At 34.3% G+C, this 7085-nt stretch overlaps 1 long non-coding RNA gene across 1 annotated transcript; it reads right to left on the reverse strand.

Annotated features, from left to right (window-relative positions):
* Positions 1-850: 850 nt before the first annotated feature.
* LOC138170335 (uncharacterized) lies at positions 851-6377 on the reverse strand. Its single transcript, XR_011170578.1, has 2 exons — positions 5952-6377; positions 851-4028 (listed from the first exon to the last, which is right to left on the reverse strand). It is a non-coding gene; the product is annotated as an uncharacterized lncRNA (long non-coding RNA).
* Between the last annotated feature and the right edge of the window lie 708 nt (positions 6378-7085).

Here is a 7085-nt window from a genome sequence, read left to right on the forward strand (position 1 = left end):
TTTGGCAAGTAGATTCCCAAATATTTTATAATGTCTACAGTAACTGTAAATGGGATTTCTCTTTCTATCTCTTGCTGTTGAATTTCATTGGAAATATATAGGAATGCTGAGGATTTATTTTACACCCTGCAACTTTGCCAAATTTATTTATTGTCTCAAGTAGTTTTTTACTTGATTCTCTAGGATTCTCTAAGTATATCATCATATCATCTGCAATGAGTGATAGCTTGGTCTCTTCTTTGCCTAATTTGATTCCGTTGATTTCATTTTCTTCTCTAATTGCTACTGCTAACATATCTGATATCAGATTGAATAAGAGAGGTGATAGTGGACGCACTTGTTTCACCCCTGATCTTATGGGAAATGATTCTAGCTTCTCCCCATTACATATAATACTGCTGATGACTTTAAATAGATGCTACCTATTATTTTAAGGAAGGCTCCATTTATTCCTATACTTTCTCATGTTTTTAATAGGAATGGTTGTTGTATTTTGTCAAAAGCCTTTTCTGTATCCATTGAGATGATTATGTGTTTCTGCTAGCTTTATCATTGATATGATCAATTATACTGATGGTTTTCCTAACATTAAACCATCCTTGCATTCCTAGGATAAATCCTACCTGATCAAAGTGTATTATTCTTGAGATAAGTTGCTGTAGTCTTTTTGCTAGTATTTTATTTAAAATTTTTGCATCTATATTCATGAGGGATATTGGTCTATAATTTTCTTTCTCTGTTTTATCTCTTCCTGATTAAGTATTAGTACCATATTTGTGTCATAAAAAGAATTTGGTAGGACTCCTTCTTCACTATTTTTCTCAAATACTTGGTAGAGTATTGGAATCAATTGTTGTTGTTTTTTTTTAATTTTTGATAGAATTCACTAGTAAATCCATCTGGCCCTGGAGATTTTTTCCTAGGGAGCTGACCGATGGCTTGTTCAATTTCTTTTTTTCTGAGATGGGGTTATTTAAGTAATTTACTTGCTCTTCAGTTAATCTGGGAAATTTGTATTTTTGTAAATATTCATCCATTTCCCTAAGATTGTCAAATTTATGTGAATACCATTGGGAAAAATAATTCCTAATTATTGTTTTGATTTCCTCTTCATTGGAGGTAGCTTCCCCTTTTTCATTTTTGATACTCATAATTTGGTTTTCGTCTTTCTTTTGTTTTTATCATATTGACTAAGGGTCTTACAATTTTTTTTTCTTGAAACCAGCTCTTAGTTTATTTATTAATCAATAGTTTTCTTAATTTCAGTTTTCTTAATCTCTCACTTTGTTTTTAATATTTCTACTTTAGTATTTAATTGGGGATTTTGAATTTGTTCTTTTTCTAGGTTTTTCAATTGCACGCACAATTTGTTGACCTCCCTTTTCTCTAATTTAATCATGTATGCACTCAGGGATATAAAACTTCCCCTAAGAACTGCCTTTAATGCATTTCACAAATTTTGGTATGTTGTCTCATTATTATCATTCTCTTGAATGAAATTACTGATGGTTTCTATAATTTCTTGTTTGACTCACTCATTCTTTAGCATTAAATTGTTTAATTTCCAATTAGTTTTTAGCCTGTCTTTCCCTGGCCCTTTATTGCAAATAATTTTTATTGCATCATGATCTGAGAAGGATGCATTTAATATTTCTGCCTTTCTGCTAGAATTGTGAGGTTTTTATGTTGTAGGACATGGTCAATTTTTGAGTATGTGTCATGAACCCCTGAGAAGAAAGCATATTCCTTTTTATCCCATTCAGTTTTCTCCAGAGATCTATCATTCCTATCCTCTCTAAAATCCTGTTCAACTCCTTAACTTCTTTGTTTATTTTGAGGTTAGATTTATCAAGTTCAGAGAGGGGGAGATTAAGGTCTCCCACTAGTATAATTTTGCTCTTTATTTCTTCCTCTAATTCCTTTACCTTCTCCTATAGGAATTTGGATGCTATACCACTTGGTGCATATATGTTAAGTAATGATATTGCTTTGTTCTCGATGGTGCCTTTTAACAGGATATAGTTTCCTTCCTTATCTCTTTTAATTAGGTCAATTTTTTGCTTTTGCTTTATCTGATATAAGGATTGCTACCCTTGCTTTTTTTTTTTTTACTTTATCTGAGGCATGATATATTTTACTCCAGCCTTTTCCCTTTTCCCTGTGTGTATCCCTGTTTCAGATGTGATTCTTGTAAGCAGAGTATTGTAGGATTATGATTTCTAATCCATTCTTTCTTACCCCTTAGCTTTGTATATCATCATATCAAAGTCAACTTATACCCTGTCTAAGCATAATCTGTCTCTGCATACTCCTTCTAACTGCCCTAATAGAGAACCAGTTATCAAGAGTTAAAAATATCAGGGAAAACAGTTTAAATCTTATTGAATAACATCTTTTTTTTCTTTCATGTTTACCTTTTTATGCTTGTCTTGAGTCTTGCATTTGAAGATTGACTTTTCTCTTCAGCTCTGGACATTTCATGACAAAATTCTGAAAGTGCCCGATTTCATTGAATGCACATCTTTTTCCCTTAAAGAATATGTTTAATTTTGCTGGGTAGTTGATTCTTCATTGTAATCCATGCTCCTTTGCCTTCCTGAATATCAGATTCCAAGCCCCCTGGTCCTTTAATGTAGAAGCTGCTTAATCCTGTGTAATCCTGACTATTACTCCTTGATATTTAAATCATTTCTTTCTACCTTTTTGCTGTATTTTCTCCTTGACCTATTCATTATGGAGTTTGTCTACAATATTCCTTTGAGTTTTAAATTTGGGATCTCTTTCAGGAGGTAATTGGTGGATTCTTCCAATGATTATTTTATCCTCTGGTTCTAGGACCTCAGGGAAGCTTTCCTTGATAATTTCTTGAAAGATGCTGTGCAGGATCTTTTCTCATCATTGTCTTTAGGTAGTCAAAAAATTCTTAAATTCTCTCTTGCATCTATTTTCCAGGTCAATTGCTTTTCCAATGAGGTATTTTACATTTTTTTCAAATTGTTTTGGTTTTCTTTGACTGATTCCTGATATCTCATAGAGTCATAAGCTTCCACTTGCCCAATTCTAATTTTTATGGAATTATTTTAATCAGTTCGCTGTTGTACCTCCTTTTTCATTTGGCCAATTCTATTTTTTTAGGGAGTAGTTTTCTTCACTCATTTTTTGTGTTTCCTTCTCCAAGCTGTTGTCTCTCTTTTTTTTCATAATTCTGTATAACTCTCATTTTTCCCCAGTTTTTATTTTACTAAATTTTAAATAGCTCTCTTTAAATTTATTTTATTAGATTTTAAATTAGATCTCTTTTACTAGATTTTAAAGATACTTTTTGAGATCTTTCAAGGACTAATTTTGGACTTAAGACCAATTCATATTTCCCTTTGAGGCTTCACATGTCAGCATTTTGACTGTGGGTCTGTATTTCGATCTTCTGTCACCATAGTCATCTTCCATGGTAAAGGCTTTTTTTTCTGTTTCTATGTTATTCTGCCTATTTTGTGACTTTTAAAGTTGAGCTTTGCTCCTGGAACACAGGGGCTCTGCTTTCCAAGCTTCTTATGTTGGAGGTTAGGGGACTAGTCCCTGGCTTTCCCCATAGACCCATGGCTTGCCCATTGTACTGGTGGTGAACTGGCCCTAGTTGTGTCTGTTGAGTCAAGGTTCTAGGGTTCACAATTTCCTTTGGTTCTGGGGCTGGTGGTCTCACTTTTTAAGTGCTAAGCCACTGACCTACTGATGCTAGACAATGACGCCTCAGTTGCTGATCTATGCTGTGGCTAAGAGTCTCCCACTGGCTTGCTCAGATATGGGCTGTACTGGGCTGCACTCCACTTTTTCCCAAGTGAGAGAAACCTTTCCTAAATTCATTTTAAATTATCTTATGCTGGAAAATTGTTTCATTCCATCTTTTTGTGGGTTTTGTAGTTCCACAATCCGCTTAAAGGCTTGATTTAACTTTGTTTTTGAGGGAAACTGGGAAGAGCTCAGACAATTTCTTGGCTTCTCTCTGTCTTCTTGCCTCCATGTCCCAAAACCTATAAATTATTAACATAGATATTTTTAAAAGAAGATTGAAAATAGTATAAAGAAAAGACCTTATAAAATCTCCTTTGTAAACTCACAAGGATTCTTGGAATCATCTAGTCATAAATTATCATTAACCCTGAGCAAGAATTTTCTGTGTTGTGGAATTCCTACTGGGCAATTGGGGATCTATGCACAAAATAGGGGTGTAGTTTTCAAACCTGTTTAGGATATAGAATAAAATTCATCTAAAGATACACACACAGACACAGACAGACTCACACACACACACACATACACACTGAATAAATTTTTAAAGGCCAGGGAAATTTTGTTATTGTAATAATGGTACTTTATTTAGCCATATATTTTTTCCCCTTTTGATTAGGGGGAAAAAAAGCAGAAGTTCCTCCCCATTGTAAAAATTTGTTGATAAGAGTGGAGTGGTAACTATGAATTTTGTGGTAATTAGGAATTTATTTTTTATATTATTTTGGGAATTATTTATGATACTTAACATAATTTACCCCAACTTAGTTTTGATAAATTCCAATTTTAAAGATTTATTTTTTGCTTCAAGGTTGAATAAGAGAGAGATTTCTGTCAATTCAAAGAATTCCAACAAATTTACTTCATCAAAGTTTGATGATTATCTTTTTAATATCAGGATACATTTTAAGCTATTTTTAAGAAAAGGAAATACTTTTGGGAAGAAATGATTAAGTAAAAAAATTTTAAAAGTCATATGATTCATTGAAGTCCTGCTAATTTTTCTTTGTAAGCTAATTTATTGCAATAATTTTATGGTATTGATAACAATTATGTCCAAATCTATTGTTATTAGTATCTTTATTTTTTAAGGGGAAAACTTTTTTGAGAAACTGAGTGCTCTTTCTGAGTTTAATTCCAAGGTTTTCTGTGACCTTTGACAAGCCTTAAATGAACATTTTAAGAAATAAAAAATCAGCAATCAGCAACTCAATCAACGCAACATCTGAGACCTAAGGCTAGTGAATATTTTTCCATATCTATCCCTAGAAATAAGGTAGGGAGGTTACTTTGGGAAGACTGAGGTTTGACTCTTCTTAATTCATCTATCCATTCAAGAAATCTGTCCACTTGGTTCCATATGCTAGGCTACTTATAGTGCTGTAGGCCTTGAGGAAAAGATTAGATGCTATTATAACAATTTTCCTGCTCCTAATTCTCCTAGCAAAATTTTATTATCAAAGTAGACACAGTGGGAATTTGTCATTTCAATACTGGATCTATTAGTTATTAGATTAATACTAAGACATCTGAATTACTGTAATAAACTGCAAGTGGGAAAGATCTTTCTGTTTTGATATAAATTCTTGTCATTCCATGGCCTGAGCAAGAGTTAAATTAGTGCTTAAACTTATCATATGCATAAGATTCAGTTTCTGAAGTGTCTCATTCTTTCAGAACAATATGAGTGTAATTAGACAAAAGTAAGGAATTTTGTGAAATAAATATGTGATTCTATTGAGTTAAGAAGGTAAAGTCAGGAGTATTTTTTGTTTGTTTTCAGGAATGAAATTTCAATGCAGTCAGTGATGTTACTGAAGAGTAGTAACTTATGGGCTATCTTGTGTCACCTTAATGGGAAATATTACTTTATTTATGAATGTCAATTAATTTGGGATTAGAACTTCTCTGTAGATCATGCCCTGAAATGTATTCAAACTGGTTAAGAGTCACCTTAAAGATTTTTCCATTGTTTAAAGGGTTTCCAAGAGCAGATGTTCATGTTTATGTGCATGGTTAATAACTGAAAATGTTTTCTATAGACAACTTGGCATTAGTATACTTATACACCCCATTCCAAGTCTTTTGATATTTATTAATAGGTATCTAAAAACAAAATCATTTTTGCAATGTTGAATTTAGGCATGAAAAAAACATCTCCTTACCGTGAGAACTAGTTACATCGAGATGAGCTGTGATGTTCCATGGTGAATCTCTTATTACTAATGTGAGATTATGGCGAATCCTTGTTATCTAGGTGTAATACCATGTGCAGAAGCTTTTCCAAAGAACTGCTACTGTGGACAGCTTTTTTAAGGTTCTGATTACTTAGTATAGTGATCACTATATTTATTCCATAACAAAAGCAAAACATCCATGGAAAATCAAGGTCCAGCATAATTCAAAATACAGCATTCACCATATTACAACTCATCACAGAAAATCACAAAATAATATTCACAACATAGTCTCAAAGTAAAATAGTCACTCTTAAGTTAACTCAATTAATCATTTATTAGTAGTCTCAAAGTACACAAAGTCTTCCACTCATGGGGCAAAGTCTTGATTAACTCAATCAGTCACTTATCAATAGTTTCAAAGTACAATACTCAAAGTACTCAAAGTACAATCAGTCACTTATTCAGCAAAGTCTTACTAAGTATCACACACAAAACTCTCCACCCCTTAGGTCACTAGTAAACTATAACTCCATAATTACTCAGTATCCAAGGTGAGGTCTTTTCTTCATCTTGACTTGGGGCCTGTTCTCAGATTCCCTGAATCTCATTCCATGGTCCCAGATCCTACCTGGGTTCAATGGCAGACAGCTCCCAGTTCCTCGACCAACTCTCTGGGCAGGTCCTGCTCCATGCTGTTGTTCACAGGGTCAGGTCCATGTCAGCTCCTTCACCATTTCTGCTCCAGGGAATTCAAGGCTCAACCAAGCTGCAAACAAACTAATTAACAGCATTCCAGTCATACTTCAGTTACCTGGGCTCCTTGCTCCTGGGCTCCTGGCTCCTGCGTCTGGGTCTGGATTTAGAGCGCCTGGGCTCCTGGCTCTGGCCTCCTGGCTCCTGGACTCCTGGCTCTGGGCTCTTGGGATCCTGTTCAGAAGAACACCACCACCACCACCACAGTTTCTCAGGACTCAGTTCTTCATTCTTCTGTAGCTGCTCTGCCACCAGATCTCAGTCTCAAGGAAATTCTGACTGTGCCTCTCTGGGGCTTTTCTTATATACACAGTATTACCTACTTCACTTCCTTCAGCCAACTCCTTCCTGTTACATCAGTTGACA

Source organism: Petaurus breviceps, unplaced genomic scaffold (assembly GCF_028583685.1).
Source record: "Petaurus breviceps papuanus isolate PSGF00001 unplaced genomic scaffold, PetGlider_PUasm1.0 38, whole genome shotgun sequence".
Lineage (NCBI taxonomy): Eukaryota > Metazoa > Chordata > Mammalia > Diprotodontia > Petauridae > Petaurus > Petaurus breviceps.